The sequence below is a fragment of the Rhynchophorus ferrugineus genome, unplaced genomic scaffold (assembly GCF_030347505.1).
Source record: "Rhynchophorus ferrugineus isolate W39M unplaced genomic scaffold, kcgeb_rfMv2 rfM9, whole genome shotgun sequence".
Lineage (NCBI taxonomy): Eukaryota > Metazoa > Arthropoda > Insecta > Coleoptera > Curculionidae > Rhynchophorus > Rhynchophorus ferrugineus.
Genome location: NW_027472588.1, coordinates 2,452,966 through 2,478,074, shown reverse-complemented (window position 1 = coordinate 2,478,074; position 25,109 = coordinate 2,452,966).

Sequence of the window (25,109 nt, the reverse complement as noted above, 5' to 3'; positions counted from 1 at the left end):
TAATCTATGTCAACTATAAAAGGTGTAGAACATTTTTTTAATATTTAAAATGAAATATTTCTTTGAAAATGAAGTTGAGATACGAGGGTCACTATTTATATGTCGGGAACACTGTTGTCATGTGAGTCCATCTGATGGTTCCTTCGTAAAGTTTAACATTTTTGACGATATACGTACTCAGAACATTTTGTCGTACAGACGCTATTTGTTTATTTTATATTTAGTTCCAATGTTTCAGCTCGACAAAAAATGAAACTGAATCGTGAACATTTTCGTGCGACGATTTTTTACCATTTTCGACGTGTATTATCACAACAAGAGTGCATCAATCAACTTGATTTGGCTTTTGGCGATGAAACTCCATCGTGTTTCGTGAAGGTCGTCCAAAATCGGCTGCTGTGCCAGAAAACATCGATGCTGTGTGCGAAATGATTAAGCAAGGTCGTCATGTCACCTATTGTGAGATTGAGGAATCCCTAAGCATTAGTTCCACCAACATATATGCGATTTTACATGAACACTTAGCTGTGGTAACGTTATGTTCGCGTCGGATTCCACACAATTTGACAATCTCTCAAACAAAGGCTCGTGTCGAGCACCAAAAGAAATGCTTAAGAAATTCAATCGCGGTGCTTCGAAAGACGTTTATAAAATCGTGACAGGTGACGAATCATGAATATATTCGTGTGAGATGAACCAAATCCAACAAAATTTGTTCGCGCACGAAGCACTTCAAAGGAAATGGTAGCCTATTTCTTCAGGAAAACTGGTCATATTGTAACACTGCCTCTAGAGTATTACAGAACAGTAAATTATGATTGGTACACAAACATTTGTTTGCCCGAAGTCTTTGGTGAAATAAAGAAAACAAACAAAAGACATGGAAATGCGAGCTCTCACACATCGGCCCAAACAAGATGCTATTTGAGCACTCAAAACATCGAATTGATGGATCTTCCACCATACAGCCCTGATTTGGCACCCAGTGACTTCTTTTTGTCCCCGTCCGTGAAGAATAAACTGGAATGGAACAAATGCTTTGAAAATTGGTTTAAGCGTATGCAAAAGTATATCGATCATCGTGGCGAGTACTTTAAAAAATAACAAAAATATATTCGCAGCTTAACTATTGGTTTCTTTTCCTATTCCCGAAATATAAATAGTGAGCCTCGTACACAAAATATGGTAAAACCATCAGAATATAAATGTTAGTTACTCTGAGCGTTTTATCTTAAGAAATAAACTTTTATGATGCTCTAACATATCTTGGACATATTTAGATATCACGCCTGATAATAACAGCGCTAGTAAATAACCAAATATGTTGTCATTCTTGTCAGTTGTTTCGAAGAAGCGACAATCCAACCTAATATACTTTATAACATCATTGAAACTCTTTCAAATATAAATGACCCAAAAAAATAGGTTTAGGTTATTAAACTACGAGATGGAATCGTATGAAACATAAATATTTGCTACAAATTATGAATTCCTGAGTATTGATACATGTATTTGTCTGCAATTTAAGAAAAAACATATAGATAATATAAAACTCGCTTTTACATATATTATTCTAGAGACAGAACCACATGAATAAAGTTAATACCAACCTGGCGGTCGACTGATTGTGGCTTTCACACGAAAGAGACCACATACCAAAAAAAAACAACACTACATCACGTGAAGCTGGTTATATTCCGACACCTTTCTACGAATTTACCCAATCCCGTCGATATTTATTGTTTCTCAGTTATCGTGGTATGAAATAAAGAAAAAATTAATCCCCGAAAATACAAAATCCTCTGTCAGCTTATATCTTGTTCGTCCAATCATTCCTGGTACCATTTGGAACGACTTGTTCGCGTATGGTTCAATTGGTTTCCTTCAAGGGACCTTAAACGAGATTAACATCAAGTAGGATCTGTTTAGATTGGTTTAGTTTTTTCTTCGATCGTTGCGCCATCTGTGACAGATCCAATCCGAGATAAGCCGATGGGAAAAGAGAAAATTGGCATTTCTGTTGACCTATTTCGTTCAACAATTAAATAATTATCTTGTACGACACACGTCTGTACAAAAAAACTACATTTCTAAGATCTTTTTAGGTTTTGTGATATAATCTCTAAGTTTTAGGCGTATTGAATTTGAAAATTGCTTGTTTTTTATAGTATAATAACAATTTTGCATTACCATATCTGTTATCTTCATATCCTCATTATCTGGGTGAACTGTGAAAGATGATTGAATTTCCATCTGTGTCACATAATTTAGAAGTTATAAGCTCTGAAGCTATTTTACGTGAATGTTCGTTTCTTTAAGCTCAAAATACATATATAGTGAAAACCTCGCAATGTCGCCGCATCAACTCTGAATTTTACTTCACTTTAGCTTTGACATACAAAAAAATTCTAATCCAAATAAAATTGTTGAACAAAAATGTTATCAAATATAATTTATTTTAACATTATAGTACATCTAAAAACTACAATTAATTATACAGCCCCAATACTTTATAGGTTAGATTTATTTATCTCTTATCACTATTGCTTTCAAGAATTTTGCATACATCTGACAATCCAACGACAACAACAGGCTCATTCGTTTACGCGGTTGAATTAATCAGACAGCATTGTATCTCTTTTTAACTAGAATAAAATGAAAAGGAAAATATTGTCTATTTCTGAAACGAATTTACAAATTGCGGTAGGCAATACATTAAACATCTGGATAACGTATATACAAAAAACTTTGAATAGACTATATTTTGGTACTTTTATCTTTATCCAAGATATAAAGCTTTTAACAATTTTTCTATATAATATGGACGCTTTGACCAATTAGTAAATAAATAATAAAATAATATAAGAAATCTCTAAAATTAAATAGATTTTTAGGAATACATACAAGTGGAAGTAAAAAAGCATTTAATATTAAATATTATTAATAATAATTGGTTTAAACAAATACATTTCAGTTTCAGCAATGAGGTAATATAAAATTATAAGATTGGAAATCGGTCAGCAACATAACCTACAATTTTATAATCGCGGGATATTGTTTCTTCCGCTCTGTTAGAGATTTTTAGATGAGTCTTCTTTAATATGAAGAAATCTGACGCCCCATTAAAAACAACAACAATGGGAAAGACTGTCCTTTATTATTTTGAATTTTATGGTTAGTGGTTTGGTTTCGAAAGTTTGATGACCTGTTTAAGTGAGATATTGAATATATACTATCATTGTAGAAGGAACATTGCCAAAAGTTCATTCGCTTCTAGCATAGTGGTGCTTGTATGTATTTTGATTGGCGATATTTATAGGTAAAAATGCACGCAACTGTTGCGAATAATTTAACCGAACGATTTGATCCGAATTTAATATATAAAATTTTCATTTGGTATTAATGAGTTTTTCAGTATATAGGGACGCAAATCGAACAAAACTACATTGAAAACTTATGATGATGCTGCTCCATCATATCTCAATTTATTTTATAAAATTAATTATTTAAAGTATTCGTCGTTTGATTCTATACATTTTGCCTATCTTTAGGGCAAGTTATGGATACTATCCCAAAAAAAAACCGTTAGCCATTTGAGCAAAATCATTCATCGAGCCATTTTCTAACCGTTAATTCTAACCATTAATCATTTCATTCATTTCTTCGAAATTGGCGAAGTTCTGCTCGGTAAGCGCGTGTACCAGCCAAGTGCTTTCAAGGCTTCCTCGACTGATTTTGCTTTATGAGACTTTATGACGCCTTTACCGGATTTTCGGTCCCATTCTGTACGTTTTTCTATCAGTTATTGATTCAAATTGATCATTTGTTGTCGGTAGAGACCACTATTAACAGTTTTACTAGGTTTCTACAGTTAACAGTCCACCAATCCTATACAGAACATTACCTTGCAACCAAAACGATTTGGTTTTGGAGACGATGGGCCAGCCTCGCCAGGCGATAACCTTGATATTTTTGCGGAACCACGCTTTGGAGCGGGTTCATCGTGTGCAGTCCACTCGGATGACCGTCGATTGGACTTCGGAGTGAAATGATGGAGCTACATTTCATCCATTGTCACTTATCGACGCAAAAACTGGGGTTCATTACGCTTGATCATCTTCAAACGCTGCTCTGAATCATCGACTCGTCGCTGTTTTTGGTCAAAAGTGAGCTCGCGCGGCCCATTTTGCACAGAGCTTTCTGATAACGAAATATTCGTGAATGATATGATGTACACGTTCAGTTGATATCTTTGGAGTATCTGCTATTTCATTAAATTTAAATTTACGGGTATCCAAAATCATTTTGTGGATTTTTTAAATGTTTTCGTCGGTAACAACGGGCATCCACTGCGTTCACCCTCTTCAGTGCTCATTTCATCACGTCTAAACTTAGCATACCAATCCTTGTTAGTTGATTTTCCTATGGCAGTGTCCGGACACTCGGCATCAAGCGAAGTTTTTGTTTCAACAGTATTTTTTCCCTTAAAAAAGCAATATTTTATCGACACGCGAAATTCCTTTTTATCAAGTTTTATCACAATAACAAAAGCTGCTTCACTCAAAATGCTATAATTCACAAACTAATGATCCGACAGCTGTCAAATTTATACACGCATCTTGCGAGGGTTAGGACAACTAAAAAACATATAGACTTATTTCTAGTAGTGCCATCTCTGTGTCAGACCGTCGACTTTTCAATTGAGCTGTTATTTCCCATAATCGATCGCTAATATTTCTTGGGCTACATTTTTCGGTTGGGTCTTCATCTAGTAGCTCTTGCACTTTTCGCAAAATATAACAATATAGCTATGAATACCAGTAGAATAAAATGAGGCATGTATCAAATCGCAACATTGCACACTTACGCCTATCCACGTCTTTTAGGAGACCCGTTTATGAGGCCTTGCAATGCATAAAATGGATGAAAATAGATGTTTACTGACGTCAGTTGAACAAATTGAAGGACGCACTTAAAAAATACACAGAATGATAAAAAAAGTTATGTAAAATATTTTGATTCCTATCTATTGGACTTATTTTCCTTAATAAGGACCTTTCTAGGTGAAAAAATAATCAGAATACACAAGCACCTAATAAATCACTTAGTCAATTAGGTCTAGCAACCGTTTATAAACAATGAACGGAAAAAAACGGAGAGGAAACACCGAACGCAGCAGAAATACCAAACGAAACTGCATATTCGTGATCGGCATTATCCCAAATAACAATAATTATAACCCTACTTATTTTCACAAGTACCCCGTGTGCACGCCAACAGATGTTACAAAAGATTTTCGAACGCTTGCCCCATCGACGTAATTGAGTTGGAGCAAGCGGTTCCGACGAAAATACACAATCTGAGAAATTTATGGGGAACGCGCGCAAGATTGCAAAAGATGAAATTATCGGCTTCGTTATAGGGTCGGGGGTTTTGGCTGTGATAATATTTCGTAACGATTTATCTGTATCCAAGAGCTAACAAATTTTGTTACTTTTCCATATACAACGTGAAGCAAAAATCCCGCTACCATTTTGATTAACTATAACTTTGCTCAAAGATAAATAAGTTTGGATTTCATAAAAAGTTTATTTGGTGTTAAATAATGAATTTGATTGAAAAATTTTATCGGCTAAATGGTGACCGCGATTCGCTATAAATTTCGCTTTTTTCATGACATCCTGCAACATCTGAGGCTTAATTTCTTCAATTTCGTGACGAATATAGTCTTTAAGATGTGGAACCGTTTGGAGCTTATTCAAATAAACTTTTGATTTTAAAAAACCCAATAAGAAAAAGTCTGGTGCTGTTAAATCCGGATCTCTGGCTGGCCATGCTAAATCGCCACTCCCCGAAATTAGTCTTCGTGGAAAAACGTCATTCAATAATTGAATTGTTGAACGAGCTGTGTGTACTGTGGCCCCATCTTGCTTTAACTACATGTCCTCCAGCCCTTGCTGCTCAATTTCAGACACAAGGAAATGTCGAAACATGCCTTGGTACCGTTCAGCAGTGATAGTAACTGCAACACCTTGGTCATTTTCAAAAAAATAGAGACCAATGATGCTCCAAGCACGAATACTACACCATACAGGTGTTTTTAGTAGACGCAATGATGTTTCATGAAATAATTGAGAATTCTGTGTTCCCCAAAAGTGACTGTTCTGTTTATTGACGTGGGCACTTAGAAGAAAATGGTCTTCATCGCTAATTATCAATTTAGACAAAAAAATCTTTAATTTCCCCAGATAGCCTTAGAATTGCATTACTGTACTCAACTCGTTAATCAGGATTTCTCGGTATCAGTTTTCGGACTAAATGAAATTTGTACGGGAACATTTTTAAATTAGTTTTCAAAATTCACCTTAAACTGCGTGCGTAAATGTGTAACTGGGAACCACGTCTCCGAATTGATGTTTTTGAAGACTCTGCAACACTATCACGCAGCAGAACCACATATTCAGCGTTACAAGACGTTCGTTATGTTCCAGAACCAGGTCTGTCTGCTGTCGTATCGTACTGTCGAAAATTTGCATGTAAACGATAAATTGTGGTTTTGTGGGGTAGTGGACAATTAGGATATTCTTGACGCAATTTCCGCTAAGTTGCAATAATGCCTTATGTAATATTAAAATGGCTTTATTTCTCCATATATTTTGTCTCAACTTCAATTTTTCTCATGTTAGAATACAAGACCTTCTAGATATTGAACAATTTAGTATATTTAGGAAAAGACTATTATTTTTTAAATAACCTGTTTAAATGAAAAACTATATTTTATTAGAAAAATATACAAATAATCTTGTATTTTCTTTTTTATTTCTTCTTTATAACTACTTCTTTATATATATGTATTATTATTTATAAAATATTACTATATATGAGAAAAACAATGTTAAACCGATTTCGTAAGCAGTATTAATTAACATCTAAGTCTACCACACACGAAGCACCGTTGTGCATTCTTCCAACTTGATGGGGGATTCTAATTTTGTTCCGATTATTCCCCAGAGACAGTGGCCGGTGGACAAAAAAAGACAGCCTTTAGATGGCCAATTACGACATCAAAATTCCTGATAAATTGCTGGTGATTTGCGGAAAGGACACAACCAACTTAGGAGTTTATATATGTTGTGTGTTTATATTAAAGCTCGGTAAAGCTCACCATAGGGGTGGTCTTACATAACCGACTTCAAAAAATAAATATGGAACTCACTAAAAAGAAAAAATAGTCAAAAATACAAAATAAAACGTTTTAAATCAATAATAATGTTCATAATAATCTTTGTATCAACTAAATAAAAATAAGCAACAAACTCATATGATATAGTTGGCTAGTTTTGGTTGCAAACTGAATGGCTTTTACACTGAACTACTTCCGATTTTTCGTCACATTAGTTCAGCAGTAACATTATACACAAGTGTCTGATTATTTTAGATAAACAAAATATGAATACATTGTATTTGCCTTAGAAATTTGGGGTCTTCTCTCAATTTCCACCCCACTACCACCATCAGATCCTGACTTGGTTCCAATGGGGCCAAAAAAGAATTTTGAAAATCGGTCCGTAATTGACGGAGAAATCGGGAAACATACGACGGTGGTTCAAATATGATAGAGACGAACGCTGTAGATGGCGCATTTATGCTTTGAAGGTCGTGGCTTGAGTACCTGATAGCTGGATCCCTTAAAAACAGTGTGGAAAAGTTTTCGTCGGGAACACATGTTGCACATGCGTGCTACGACCATGAGTGCCGATCGTCGTAACGCAACGTATTGTCCTTAGTTTTTAGAGCGTTTGTATTTCTGCGTTTGCAAAATTTTTTTCGTAGGGAGTGAATGAGTAGGGCTACCGTGTTTAAATGGGTCAAAGCATTCAAGGATTTCCGCTAAATCGTCGAGAATGAGCCGCATGATAGTCGATCGCGAACCAGCATCATATCAGACAACATTAGCCGCGTAGAACAACTCCAAAAATGGACAAAATGCAGAACTGGTGAGGGGAAATACCTAGAAAAACTGTACAGTTTTTCAGTAGAAAATAAACGTTTCAGAATATCTGTCTCGATCATATTTGAACCACCCTTGTACATTAAATAATATATACAGCCGAACATAAAACCTCCCCCTTTTTCTATCTTAAAATAAAGTGATGGAATGCAAGAAAATCCTTCGAAACTCTAAATTTGTTATTACACTCATCAGTCAATTTTCAGTACGAAACTATAGGTGACTTCTAAAAAACTATAACATGAGCTAACTCATTAAATTACCTTTTGATAATATAACGTCGTTAGTTGTTATTCAAAACAAATCAAGCCAACCTTAATGAATAATTAATGTTTATTCTTCTCCTATATATATATATATATATATATATATATATATATATATATATATATATATAGTACTTAATTATGGTGGTTTTTATAGATGAACGGTCGCTGCTTTTATTATCAGATTTACTGACATTTCGTAACATGAGAACAATACTAAATTCGACTATTGAAAGTTAATGGAGACATAAAACGTTTAATAGCCAAAACATCGCCGATATTTCTGGTTTGTTTTTGACTATTTCGAGGACTGTTTTATATCTTAAATATCTATTATATATGTCTGTTTGGTTCGACTGCTACATTAGAAGGTTTAAAAAATGTTTTCATGTTATAGGTAGTCGAATTTATTATTTCTTTAAATGAACATTGGAAACTATGGACCGAAAATGACTATCGACCGTTTACTAATTAACTACTTTTTACTATCGACTGTTTCTGTCGCTATTTTTGGTTCGACTAATTTTACTATTTTTTACCAGTGACTTTTTCAGTCGCACTTTTAGTTACTATTTTTGGTTCTACTAGTTTAATTGCACTGATTTTTAACGTTCTGACTCTATCGTCCTAGCCGCGACGTTCACAAAAATGTATCCAATTTATGCTTACTTTATTTTTTTGGTATTTTGCCTGTAAATAATATTGTATATTAATACAGCAGCCTTTTGGAACGACATTTTTCAAGGTTGTTAGCGTAATAGGGTAAAAAGATTAAAATTGTGAATCATAAAGGGTAAAATACTTTTCATTCAATTATAAATAGAGCATTTGCTGTATTTAAAAAACTTATAGTAGTTATTGTGTCAACATTTTTAATTGGCATGGATTTTTTTTTATGATTAAGTATACTTTTAATTTTTATTTAGTATTTATTGTTGTACATCTTTAGTTTTTAGGTTTTGTTTAAGTTCTATACTATTGTCTATATTTATTATAGCATATTATTTAAAAATAGCAATTAACATATTAAAATACGATAAAACATTTGTGGGGCATTATTCTACTCCATAAAAAATTCCATTCCTTCTTACAAATCCACTGAACTTGAAATATAGTAGTAATTATGCAAAAATATAATTTTTAATACATTAATTTAATAAAGTAAGTATTTTCTTTTATTCTACTGTGTTATTTAAGCTTCATCTACTTCAGTTATCTCATCTTTTTGCTTAGTTACCAGAGTTACCAAGGTCAGGCAATATTTGAATTACCTATAATTAAAATACATTATTGAAATACAAATAACAATTTAGTGTCTGTGATTCACTGACTTCCTAAAGATGTAATTTGTAATTGATATTTCAATTATCTGATGCTGAGGTATATTGTAGTTAGTATTTCAAACACCTATAGCACCAAAATACAAAACCTAGAACATCTTATCATTTATTAATTTTCTTAATTTTCTATAGTGTTTGTCTAGCGACTTACATCAGAAACTGAGTAAGATTAAAGCTTTTTCAGTCATAGAACTAAGATATTTTGAGGAATTTATTGAAGTGTTGACATGAATTGCTACAGCATTAGATTACAATGGCAGGAAAAACTGCCACTAAGGAAATAAAGACTTTGGGAATTTTAATATCTGTAAGATCCAGATTAGATCGTCTCGATCGTCAGCGAGCATTATTTTGGGATCTGAGAACAGGAAATAGTCGATGGGTGCCAGATCTGGAGCATAAGGTGGATAAGGAAGCAATTCGGAACCCAATTCATGCATTTTTGCCATCGTTTTCACTAATCTGTGACACGGTGCATTGTCTTGATGAAGCAGCACTTTCTTTTGCTACAAATGAGGCCGCTCTTCGGCGATTTCGTTGATGGTGCTTCATTTTCAAGGTAGTCAATGAAAATTAATCCATACGCATCCCAAAATACAGATGCCATAAGCTTGCCAGCCGACTGTTGCGTTTTCCCACGCTTTGGAGCGGGTTCATTGTGTACAGTCCACTCGGAGGACTGTCGATTGGACTTCGGAATGAAATGGTGGAGCCATGCTTCATCCATTGTCACATATTAAACTCAAAATTCGGGTTTAATACTCTTGATCATCTTCAAACACTGCTCCGAATCATCAACTGGTTGTTGTTTTGCCAAAAGTGAGCTCTTTCATATCCAAATATTCGTGAATGATATGATGTACGCATTCAGTCGACATCTTTGGAGTGTCTGCAATTTCAATTTACGGTCATTAAAAATTATTTTGTGGATTTTTCAATGTATTCATCGGTAACAACCTCTTTTGAGCATCCACTGCGTTCAGCGTCTTCGGTGCTCATTTCACCATGTCTAAACTTAACATACCACTCCTTGATAGTTGATTTTCCTGGGACAGTGGCCAGAAACAAACATCAAGCCAAGTTTTTGCTTCAACTCTATTTTTTCCCTTTTCAACACGCAAAATTACTTTTTATCCATTTTTTTTTACAAAACAAAATTTGTTTCACCCTAAATGCTATATTTCACAAGCTAATGATTCGACAGCTGTCACATTTATACATGCATCTTTTCAGGGTTATCGCTAACTAAAAAACATACGGATTTAATTCTAGTAGAGCCATCTACGTATCAAGCCGGGGACTTTTCAATTGACCTATTTTGCTTCAATGACTCGAAGATCCGTGATCGTGCCCGGTATAGCGTTTACGTGGCATTCGACTCGAGAACGATATATTTCTCCGTCGTTCTGTTCTCTTTTGTGTCCGTTTTTATAATAGTTTTCTCACGAAATCATTTAGTACATTACCGTATCGGCCGAACATTGTGAGAGCATTATTCGCGAAGACTATTAATATAAACAATAGCGATATTTCACCGGATTTTTATTGGAGAAGAATAGTTTATGCAAATGCGAGGCAGATTTAGTTATGGGACTTCGCTTGTTTATGAGAATTCGAGCTCGAAATTAGAAAGCGTACAGGGATAACTACGAATAGAAAGTTTGCCAGATCGGATGGACCTTCATGGACAACGGCGTTTTTCTTTTTCGCTTATCGATAATTACTGTTGTATATCTCGATGGGAATCTTTAAAGTAAGGTCATAATAATCAATCAGGCCGTTCAAATTTAGTGCCAGATAAGACACTAACAGAATCGCAAACGGAATTCAGAAACTAAATAAGTATACAAAACTGCATAACACTACATAGTATAAAACAAAGTCGCCTTTTCTGTCCCTATATCCCTATGTGCGCTTAAATCTTTAAAAATACGCAACGGATTTTGATGCGGTTTTTTTCAATAGATTGAGTGATTCAAAAGGAAGGTTTATATGTATAATACATGCATAATATACTAAGGCAACATTGCTAATTTTAGAGGTTTCTAACGTGATGTCGTAAATTAACCTATTTTTTTAGGCTTATTTAGCAATTAGCAAAAACGCTGCCTAACCCTACGAGTTAGATCAAATTAATGTACTACAGTATTGTACACCATAAAAAGGTCTACAAAAAAGTCCGCGATGGTATATGTTTATCTTTTAGGGATAACCCACATTAACCATTTTTATTGTTTACTTTTTACGTGAGAAAATGGCTTATTTACGAAGCTATTTTAAGCAATACGGCATTAATCCTTATCGAATTAAGTACCTTAAATACAGTGTGCAATTAATATAGATCAATATGGTTCCTTTACAGCATGTAAATTAAACAAATATTTTCGGAGATATTACAAATTTAAAATTTGCGTTTAAAAATGTGTAATGTAATAAAAATTGTATGAATTTAGATATTCCAAAGATAGCAGGAAATCTTCATAGTAAGTATAGGGGAAGAGGAAGTACTGAAAAGGAATGAAGGGCAGTAATGAATGAACCAAAAATACTGGATCGATTTTAATCATGTTTTCATTAAGTGACATAGGCATATATATTTTATGCCCGTGCAAAGTCGGAGCGGGCCGCTATGTTTTTATATACAACGTTCATATTTTTTCTGTAGTGTATTTAATTTAGTATCAGCATTGCACCCGTGCGAAGCTGGGGCGGGTCGCTAGTATAGTATAAAACAATTAGTTTAAAGTTCAACCTTCAGAATATATTCGAGGGTGGTTCAAATATGTTCGAGGCAAGTACTCTGACATTGAATTAACGTGATCTACCGAAAAGTTCACCATAGGTATTCAAAAAACGGTGTCATTTTAGAAAAATCTAAACCTATTGTAACCCAATCACTGGTAATATCTTAGATATCGCGAGGTTATCAACATTTAAAGTTTACTAATAGAACAGGAAAACTACGTGCGTTGTTATATCTGCATTGTTTGATATAACGACACAAGCAACTCAAAAAAAACCATAAAGTATTCGATTCCAACGACCAAGTACAACCAAGGAAGCAACGGCATCGATCTAGACGCGAAAAAAAAATCCGCAACGTCGACGAAGGTCCATAATTAATTCGGTTAATTGAAAACAAAGCTGACAACCCGCGAAAAAAGCGATCCGATCGATAATAACGATACCTTTTTTTTCGGTACTGCCTCTTGGAATCTGGGCGACCTTGCGCGTCCTTGGACGGCGATCCTTGCCCAGCAGATAATCGAAAACGGAACAACGCAGAGTTTATGACCACTTTCAAGAAAAAAGACACACAACAAACGGGCGAATGCGACTCGATCTAGATAGAATTTTTTTCTGGCGACGCTGTTTTGCATATTTACGAATAAAACTTGTTTAGATTTTCGATAACTATATGTCAAGGTATTCAAGAGAAAAATATAGGTTTTATTTACAGTAAAATAGAGTAATTAATTTAAAAATTAGGGCAGTTTTGTTCGTTCTATATCATCCACCATTATTATCATTTACAAATTTCCTAATATGTTCTTCAAGGTTGTGTGTATGTGTCAACAGGCAGTTATATTATTTCCACAAGAGTAGTGAACTCCCGTCACCAAAATGTATAATATATCGTCCATTGCAGTTTGTAAATTCGTTTTAAGATTAGACCATATATTGCTTGTCATTTTGTTCCAGTTAAAAAGAGACACAGTGTTGTCTGATGCGTCCGAATATGTAACCAAATCAGCCTACAAAATTCGTCCAATAGACAAATGTATGAAAAATTCTCGAAAACATTAGTGGAAATAACTGAGAATTATAAATTGGCAAACGGTGTTTTGGATCTTTGCTTAATTTCATACATCCTAAATAGCTGCTTATTATTACCATGATTGAAAATGCCAAAGTCATAAATTTAGGCAATAACTTCAGGAACAAAATATGGGAATCCCTTCTTCCTAGTAGAATGCTTTAGAAACGTAAGTATTGATACTATCAAATATTAAGTTACTGGAATTTTTATTGGAAATATTTTTATTTCGTGACAGCGGCACTGAAAATTACTACTAAAATCTCTCAAAAAACTAAAAACAATATAATGTTGGGTTTACCGAAAAGACTACAAAAACACTAAAACATTACCTTGATCTAGTCCCATTCGAGATTAAATTTATGAAATATATAAAAAGAGTGAGAAGTTTTTTCAATAAAAACATAATTTAATACAATTATTTCAAATATAACTAACACATTGAGGAACGTAAGTCATCTCTTCATAAACCGATAGTTAATAGAGTCAACATAATTTCGAAAGGGTCTAACGGAACTTCCAGGCATTTCCTTAAAGGAACATATCTTTTAAATGCATATAATAAAAGTAAAGGGGATCTTATTTCAAATTGTGTATCGACATAGATTCTAATTGGAATATTAAGCCAACATTGGTAAGGTGTTAATAAAAATAGTGTAAAAATAACAAAAACTTATGGAAAAAGGTAAAAGTTAGAATAACACCTGACTATTTTTTGTTAATTATCTTATTTTTTTTTAATAACTCATTGTAGATAACAGGTCAATTAAAAAGACCCCAGCCTGATACATATATGGCGCTACTGGAATTAAATCCATATATTTTTTGTTAGCCTTAACCCTCAAAATATGCGTGTACAAATTTGACAGCTGTCGGATCATTAGTTTGTGAATTATAACATTTTTGTTATTTTGAAAAAAATAGATAAAAAGGAATTTAGCGTGTTGATAAAATACTGCTTCTTGAAGGGAAAACAATACAGTTGAAGCAAAAACTTGGCTTGATGCCGAGTTTCCAGACACTGTCCCAGGAAAATTAACCATCAAGTATTGGTATGCTAACTTTAGAGGTGGTGCAACGAGCACCAAAGACGGTGGACGCCCAAAAGAGGTTGTTATCAAAGAAAACATTTAAAAAATCCGCAAAATGATTTTAAATGGCCATAAATTGAAACCGAATGAAATAGAAGACACTCTAAATATATCAACTGAACGTGCACATCATATCACTCACGAATATTTGGGTATGAGAAAGCTCTGTGTAAAGTGGGTGCCGCGCGAGCTTACTTTTGACCAAAGACCACGACGAGTTGATGATTCGGAGCAATATTTGAGGATTATCAAGCATAATAAATCTGAGCTTTTGCATCCATATGTGACAATGGATGAAACATGGCTCCATCATTTTACTCCGAAGTCCAATTGACAATAATCCGAGTGGACTGCACACGATGAACCTGCTCCAAAGCGCGGGAAAACGCAACAGTTGGCTGGCCAGATTACAGAGTCTGTATTTTGGGATGCACATAGAATAATTTTCATTGACTACCTTGAAAAAGGAAGAGCCATCAACAGCGACTATTACATAGCGTTATTGGACCGTTTGAATGACGAAATCACCGAAAACGGCCGCATTTGAAGAAATATAAGGTGCTGCTTCATCAAGACAATGCACCGTGTCACAAATCAGTGAAAACGATAGCAAAAATCCATGAATTGGGCTTCGAATTGTTTCTTCATCCACCGTATTCTCCAGATATGGCCCCCAACGACTACTTCCTGTTTTCAAATATCATAAGAATGTTCGCCAGGTAGAAATTTTCGTCGGATGAAGAAGTGATTGCCCAAACCGAGGCTTATTTTGAAGCAAAAGAGAAATCGTACTACAAAAATGGCATCGAAAAGTTGGAGGGTCGCTATAATCAGTGTATCACCCTTGAGGGAATTATTTTGAATAAAAAAAACTACTTTACTATGGTAGGTCGTGGACTTCTCAATTGACTAGTTTTATTCTAGATTTACTCTTCATGCTATACATAGGACTAGTTCTATTCTTTGAGTAGAGCTAGTAGTTTCCTCCAAGTTCAAGTCGCTTCTTTGTTCATTCTTTTAAATAAAATACTTTTTCAAGTAGACCTATAGCTTTCGTGTTTTAAAACAAAAAAATCAAACAAATTAAAAGGCCATACCAAATTGATACTGATAAAATACCACTTTTCTAAGATCCTGTTTGTTTAAATTAAGTCCGCAGGTACTGTGAAGGTCTTACTCCTGCTTCTTACGACAATTCCAGCTCCCGAAAACCTTGAGTGACCCCGTACAAGAGCTAAACCATTGTCTTCGCTGCGCAGTTAACAGCCCGGTCGCAACTTACGAGCTATAGGTTCGGATATATCTATACATTTTGAAGATAAGCTAAATCGGCTACCAGTACAACCACTTATGTATGCATAAACTACGGATTGTGAAACACGGCACGGCGCAACGTGGATTTTGTCCCATTAAATTACCATAATTCATTCGGTTTGGGCCTCAGTTCTCGATTAAATATATCCTAAATATGAGCGTAAGTTTACTCGACGTATTAACATAATTTTAATGACAGCGTAGAGTCACCAAATATCCTTCCAATTTTGTAAAAAATATAGAAATATATTAGACACATTATTCCTTTATTCTTCAAAATAATCAACAACTTGTTAGCTTAGTTACAAATTCTGTAAAGACAGTTTTAACAACAAAGTACATAATGTAAAAATATTTTTGAATACCCAATAAGTCTATTCATAATAATTATTCTAATTAAACTATTTCTTATTTTCCAGGCAAGTTGTACAGGTAGATTCCGGTCCTTGATTTTATAAAACTTTTATGAATTCATGGTTTCGAATGAATACAGATAGGCTAAAAAATTTAGAGTCCGTGAAAGAGGTTGTGATCAACGAAAACATTTAAAAAATCAACACAATAATTTTGAATGACCGTAAATTGAAATTGAATGAAATAGCAGACACTCTAAAGATATCAACTGAACGTGTACATCACATCCTTCACGAATATTTGGGTATGAGAAAGCTCTCTGTAAAGTGGGTCCTTCGTGAGCTCAGTTTTGACCAAAAACAACGACGTGTTGATAATTCGGAGCAGTGTTTGATAATGATCAAGCGTAATAAACTCGAGATTTTGCGTTGATATGTGACAATGGATGAAACATGACTCCATTATTCACTCCGAAGTCCAATCGACACTCATCCGAGTGGACTGCACACGATGAACCCGCTCCAAAGCGTGCGAAAACGCAACAGTCGGCTGGTAAGGTTATGGCGTCTGTATTTTGGTATGCGCATAGAATAATTTGCATTGACTACCTTGAAAAAGGAAGGACCGCGACTATTACATAGCGTTATTGGACCGTTTGAAGGACGAAATCACCGAAAAACGCCCGCATTTGAAGAAAAAGAAAGTGCTGCTTCACCAAGACAATGCACCGTGTCACAAGTCAGTGAATACGATAGCAAAAATTCATGAATTGGACTTCGAATTGCTTCCTTCTCGACCGTATTCTCCAGATCTAACCCCCAGCGACTATTTCCAGTTCTCAGATCTCAAAAGAATTCTCCATGGGAAGAAATTTTCGTCGAATGAAGAGGTAATCGCTGAAACTGAGACCTATTTTGAAACAAAGGACAAATCGTACTACAAAAATGGTATCGAAAAGTTGGAGGGTCGCTATAATTAGAGTATCACACTTGAAGGGAACTATGTTGAATAAAAAAAAACAAATTTTGTCAAAAATTGTGCTTTAATATGGTAGGCCTAGATCAATACAGTATTATCACATCGGATCAGTTATGTTTCTGATTTCATATTGAATCCTCACGACTGTTTTTAAATACTTTTCGAATAACTGAATCTGCTACTATTTCAAAAATCAGTGCAGTGACGACATTTTTTTTGCTAATTAATAAAACTATCGAAAGGTGCCCAAAGAAGTTTAGCACTATTTAGAAAAACTAAAAAAGAAAGAAAGAAGATTTAGAAATCTATCGAAGTTAAAGCCAATTTAGAAACGGAAATCAATAAAAAAACAACCTCAAATTTCCCATATCTATCGCGTCCCTCCATAAACAATTTACAACCACATCGATAAAAAATTAACCAATAAACCTTCGTAATTGATTAAATTTAATTAATAAACTAACAGTACGAATGCGTCTGGCCATGGCATATGATTTAGACACATTAAACCACTAGTTAAGGTTATTAAAACAATCCATATCAATCAAAGTTACCATAATCAATTTAAAAACTTATCAAAGCGTTTGGATTGTTTTAGATTGATTATGCTGAATGATCGCTAGTTTTAATTGTTTTTTTTTGTGCATGTGTGTTAGTATAGTTACAAAAAATACGACGGTTGTATATGTTGGGAATGGATATTCGAATTCCGAAAATAGTTGGTGCCAGGACCATCATTAATGATTTCTCTATTATTTAATTTAGGATCTGATGATATCATATCAAAAATCTATTTATAAAATCCTAATTAATTATAAATGATTAATGATGATATCAATAACAATTCATCAATTATATCAATGCAATGAGGAGTGAAATAACGAAATATTGGGTGTACAAGTGAGTTTTAAAGCTTTATTCAGAGAAATTGGTAGGTATCAGGGGCGATGTCTGGAGAATACTACGTGTAGGGCGAGTCTTTCTATTTAAGCATTTTTAGGTAAGTTTTCAAGCATTTTTCAAAGTGTCACTAAAGGCTCTTATATTGCAAAATAAAGGAGTTCCGCCTATGAAAATTGATGATGAGTTCGACACAACGATGCAAAAGCTGAATTATTCGCAGAATTTTATTGAATGAGCTGCCTCATGCTAGCTGTCATAATGTTGACATACATATTCAATGCTTGTTTGAGACTGAAGCATGTTCCGGAATATTTTAAGGTTGCTCGAATAATTATGTGTGTTTAAACATATAATGACAATAGATATAACGACAGAAGTAGTTTGATCTATACAGGTCTATTTCACGAAATCATAATTATATGAGATACTGCAATTAAAACGTATTAAACAACTTACATAAATAACAGATTTCCAGTTTGAACTTCGAAATCACCACTCGACAATCGACCAAGTGCACAGACTAACCGCAGTTGTTAAAAAAGCATTCCTGGTCAATATTCCTGGACATCTCCAAAACTTTTAATCGGATATGGCCTTTGGGATCTCTTTGAAATCTACAAAATGAGCAAATTGTAGAAAATCGGAATATTGAAGCAAACCACACCTCACGAATTCGTATAGTATTTAAGTGTATTCTTAACTTTGCTACTCCATTTTTCTGTCGTGTTTATTTTGACAGTAGCTGTTTGTCACTTTTCAATTACATTTGTATTTGTTAATCTCCTAGAACGCCAACAAACTGCTCGTGGGCAATAAGTACTATTATATGATCTCGGTTATATAACATAATATAACCATCTTGGTATGTGCAAGATCACTTCTGTAAAGTGATCTGCTGTACAACTTATATTCTAAATCTTATTCTAGATGCTATTCTAGAGATTATTAAATCTCACTCAATGTGTCTATTAATTAGTTCGTATGGTAGTTTGCGTTTGAGCCTATACACTACGCTGTTGTCGCGCATAATTAACTGTTTGGCGAATGCATTTCGATACACTAATAGTCTTTCAGAGTACTTCGCACTAACACTCCGAATCACACTCGTTATATGTTCTAAGGACATATCGCGCTGAATTAGTTTGTTTGACACGTAATATGGGGCATCGACAATGACTCGCAACACTTTATTCTGGAAGTTCTGAAGGACGTCTATATTAGATTTGCTAGTAGTACACCACAGTTCATCACCATAGGTCCAAATGGGCCTAAGTATTGACTTATACAGCAAAACATTATTATCTAATGATAAATTATATTTACGCCATCAGCCAGTACGTTTGCCTTTTGTTACTATATGTCTTTTCCATATCAAACGTTGATCAAAATGCATTCCCAGATATTTAACGTTGTCTACCTACGGAAGTTCATGATTATTCAATTTTACTGAGGGATATATTCTTCTACAAAGAGTGAATGCCATATGTGTATATTTTGTAGCCCTTTTTAGCATTGATTTCTGTAAGTATTGTTTGTTTTACTTCGTAACATTAAATTTCTCATGCGTCAGATCCATTTGAAACGGAGTCGACTTTGTTATTTTCTTCTGCTACGGATATTTCAGACATTTTCGGTCATATATCGTATTTCCCTTAACATCCAGGACCCCGAGTGTCCCTATATAACATATATAACGCGTTATACTTTCTTTTTATTGGCGTGATTTCAAGGAAAACCAAAACGCGAACGAGATACAAGACGGATCTTTTTTATGGCTTTATCTTATAATCTTCTCGGGGTCTTGATGCAGATATTAATTCGTTCTGTCGAGACAGACCTCGAAGATTTCACGATAACGCTCATATAAATCATTTTGCATATTTATTGGCGAGAATATAATCGTAAACGACGGACCAATTATTGCTGGTAACATTTAACGAGGGAGTCGGATGCTGATCAATGAAAAGTTCATCATCGCTTTGTTATCTCGCATAAAAATGGAATTTTAATCGAAATTCTTCTTATATCTGTAAGGATGGTGTATTAATTTTCTGTTTGTTTTAGTGAATTCAAGGTTTTATTGTGAAACATTGGATACATTGGTGTTTATTAAGTTTTTGTTGTTGTTCTTATTAATCTAGCATTGCAATAAGTATTTTCGATATTCTATACTGACATGTAGATATTCGCTTCAGTTAGTGATCTACTGTACAAACTTATAATCTAAATATTGTTCTAGATACTGTCCTAACTTATTCGATATATCATTCTACGTGTCTATTAATCAGTTCGTATGGTAGCATCCGTTCAAGACTACGAACTTCACTATCATTGGTATGCACCAACAGTGTTTCAGAGCACTTTGCACTAACACTTTGATCACACTCGTATTTAGTCCTTAGTATGTTATATTCCTGAGAATACTCGTTCCATCTCTCCATTATTGCTCCATTCAGTTATTTTGTCTTCTTCTTGTATCTTTTATATGGCTATAGTGATATGCTTTTTCCCTTCTGCAAACTTTTAAGACTTTGTAAAAATATTTTAGGTTTTCTTCGCTATTTGTGTCAATCCTTCCTTCAAATTGTTTCCACGTTTCCGTTTCTGTCTCTTGCATAGTTTATTACTTTACTTACTCTTACTCTGTTGCATATGGTTAATGGAGATCTGGAAGGAATAGTCTCAGGAATTTCTTTGTCCACAGGATGCATCATAAAAAAAACAAAAATATTTACTAACTTAAGAAGGTTGAATACTTAAATGGGTTGAAATTAGTGGAAATTTACAATTTCCAAAAGGAACAAATACCATAGGATTGGTAAATGGAAGTCATTATCCCAATACATAAAAATGATGATAAAGAGACTAATATTTATAGAGGAATTACTCTGTCTGCTATTGCTATAAACTGTCAGTACTGTTATTAATCAGTAGTATAAACTATTATTTACAAGTGTTATTAGGTGCCAGTAATATTATCCACAAATATTATGATATTGTATTCTTACCTGATATTAGAAATATTTGTCGTGATAAACACCAATCCTTGTTATATTTAATGTGTATTATTAATTTCACACTTGTTATTGGAAATTGGTTGTACAGGTACGTTTTCACTTGGTTTCCAGAACTGTCAGCCGACCACCTCGACTTCAAGATCTCGCGCGCTTATAATTTCGACTATAAAATAGTACGATGTTGATATAAAGGGGACGGGGACAGACATAAAATATATATATATATATATATATATATATATATATATATATATATATATATATATATATATATATATATATATATATAAAATAATAAATTAATAAATAAATAACATTGATAACATAAACAGGATGGTTAAAAGTATAAAAAGTATATATCCAATTTAAAAATGAACACAAATACTACAGGACTACAAAAACAATCATAACGAAGTAGAGGTTATACCCAGAACACACATGAGCATCCATGCCGAAGCGGTAACGGTTATATGGTCAGTAACACTAAAGTTAACATAGGCTAAATTCTATGGAGAAAATCGATTTCTTAAAGACAAAACTTCCGTGATGGGGAAGAAGGGATCCACAGTAAACTTGTCCTGATCCTATTCAGATAGAGGATGGCGAACTTCTGTTATAGGAAACATTCAAGAAAAGACAAGCCAATTCCAGCCCTGTGAAGAAGATAAGCAATTATATGAGAGGTACGAGTGGAGCAATTAAGACGGTCCAGGACGGGAGGATGACTTCTAGTGGAAGTCAGATTTAAGGAAGATGGTAGCGCAAGTGCTCTTACAGCGAAATTCAGTGAAAGTAAATCCCTACGATAAGAAAGTGGTGGGGTGGGTGTAATACTGCACAAGTTAACTGCAGAGGAGGATCGAAAGGCACCCAGCGATATTCTGAGTGCAGTATTTTGAACGGCATCTAGGAATTTGAAGTAAGTTGGCAGCAGCGGGGAAGAGTAGGGAGCCATAGTCTAGCTTAGGAAGGATTATGGAAGAATATATTTTGAATATGGTTTCCTGGTCTACACCTTTTTTATTTTGTTGTTTTTATTTTTACTTATTTAATATGTTAAAGGTTTTTATTTTGTTTTATTAAATGTAATTTTTATTTTACACCCTCATTTTAAAATTGGCCCTATACTTCTACATATATTTGTTATAAAGTAGTAAATGTTCAATAAATACAAGTAAACTATATGAAAGAGTATGCCCAGATCACGCTATCCCTGACTGGCCAAAGCCGGTACGTTACGGCATGAGTTCCGTTCATAATTTGTTATCTTATCCACCTACTATTTATAATCTTACCGTAACGTGTTCGTAAACAGTATTTCTAAGCAATAAGGAGGATTTATAGTCGTTTCTTAAAACGTTCGAACGTTCAGCGGCACAACAAAAATCGTAATGGAAGCGACAAAACCAGGATGAGAGTTATGTAAGCGTCAGGGTTCGATTTAGCTCTGAGCCAGAACGAAAAACGAACCAATAATCATAAAGTTACGATGGTTCGCGAACATCTAGCAGTACCGTGGTCGTAATTCCGACAGAGACGGCTGGGTATTTACGAGAATTTTGGTCAAATGTGGTCGGTGAATCGTTAGGGTTTTGGTTTTATTGTGATATAAACGGTTAGTGGTTGGGTATTAAGTCCGAAATTGATATACTATGTATGTGAAAGAAGTTAGCCATGTTTGATATGTTTAACATCAGGCCGTTGGGATTTTCTTTGTACATTTTCGAGTTTTCTGCTGCTATTTCTGTTCGAATAAACGCAGGTTAATGAAAACTATGGGGATTATAAGGCATTTCATGTTGAATGGAATGGTGATATAATAAATTTTATACTAATCTTAGTTTTTAAGTTATACAATCTTCCAGCTGACTTCTATCTTTGTCGTATATTTTAAAAAATAAAGTCTCTAACGCAATATTGACTCGATTTACGTTTTCATCACCCCAAAATACATGTATTTTGATGGATTTAGCTAAATCGGAGAGGTAAAATTTTTTAATACTTTTTCCATACATATAGTCGTGAAAATATGCGATTTTTTGCCATTTTCAATATTTCTGTTGTCATTTTCGTTTAACTAATCGCAAATTAACGAAAACTACAGGGTTTATAGAGAATTTGATGCTGAATCGAACGGTGGTATAATAACTTTTATGAATCCATAAGTTTTAAAGTTATACAACGAAAAGTATATTTTCAAAAAAATGTAGGATTTCTTTTTATGTCACATATCTTAAAAACAATAAATTCTAACGCTATCTTGACTCGATTTACGTTTTCATCACACCAAAATACATGTATTTTGATGGATTTAGCTAAATCGGAGAGGTAAAAATTTTTGACACTTTTTCCATATATATAGTCGTGAAAATTTGCGATTTTTTGCCATTTTCAATATTTCTGTTGTCATTCTTGTTCAACTAATCGAAGATTATTGAAAAATACAAGGTTTATAGAGAATTTTATGTTGAATCGAATGGTGGTATAATAACTTTTATGAATCCATAACTTTTAAAGTTATACAACGAATAGTATATTTTCAAAAAAATGTAGAATTTCTTTTTATGTCACATATCTTAAAAACTACAAATTCCAACGCAATCTTGACTCGATTTACGTTTCCATCACCCCAAAATACATGTATTTTGAGGGATTTAGCTAAATCGGAGAGGTAAAAATTTAAGATTATTTCCGTATCAAATTTCCATTCAATTTTCAAAATTTGTTTTATCATTTCGCTTCAAATAACGACAGGATAACGAAGATTGCAGATATTATAAAGAGTTTTACGCTAAATCGAATGATGATATTACTATTTCTAAACACCCTGTAATTTTCAAGCTATACAGTGTAATGTGTATGTTTAAAAAATGTTTTCACTTCTGTCTATGTGACATAGACATCTCAAAAACTATAAACTGTAAAGCAGTTTTACCTATATTTTCGTTTATATCGTCCCAAAATACATATATTTTGAGTGATTTATATAAATAGAACACTTAAAAATGTTGATAATTTTTCGATATATATACTCGTGAAAATTTGCGTGATTTTTTTTCTATTTTCAATATGTCTGTTGCCATTTCGATTGAAATAATAGCAGCTTTATGACAATCATAAAAATTATAAATAATTATTCCCTTATCACACTGTGATATAATCATTTCTATGCATTTCATATCATTTTTATTTATTTTCATTCATTACTTTTCATTTATTACTTTCTATTAATTTCATAATCATTTCTATGCATTTCACATGCCATTTATTTTTAAACCACAAAATGAAATGTGCTTTTTAAAAAAATGAGTGAACTTATATATATATCAAATATCTTAAAAATTACATATTTTAAAGCAATTTAACAAAGATTTTCGTTTTCTTCATTACAAAATCACCACATTTTATATAAAATATGGAGCATTTTTATAGGACATATATTCCTTTGGACATGTTATACTCTGTGACCAAAGAAACTAGTTTTATTGAAAGTAACAAAAAATCGTAATCAAATCTGTTATAAATGGTTCAGTATAATTTTTTTTCTATGGTTATGAATCTTCAGCCTCCTTATATAAATTATAATTTAACATGAAACAAACGTACACAATGAGAAAGAACTCGTAGTATTCTTTCGGATTTTACAGCCGGCGAGATGGGAGTATATCCGGTCTCTTAATCGACGGTCAATATTATTATGTATTCACGTTTCCAGTTTTGCGATCGACCAAATATGGTGGGTTGTTCAACGAGCCGAAGACCACCGCAACAACTTTGTTTCCATAGCAATGAAACGGTTATAAAATTGATTTTCCGTCCTGACTATTTACGACTTTGTGGCAATAAATGAGATGCTTTTGGTGATAAGAGATTATTGATGGTTAAGCTGGCGATAGTCTCGATTGCGTCTAGTTTTATTTCATAACAAACCCAGGTTTATTATAAAATTAGGCGTTTGCATATATTCTGATCATTCCCATTCTAAATATATTATCATTTTTCCATCATTTATTGCAGT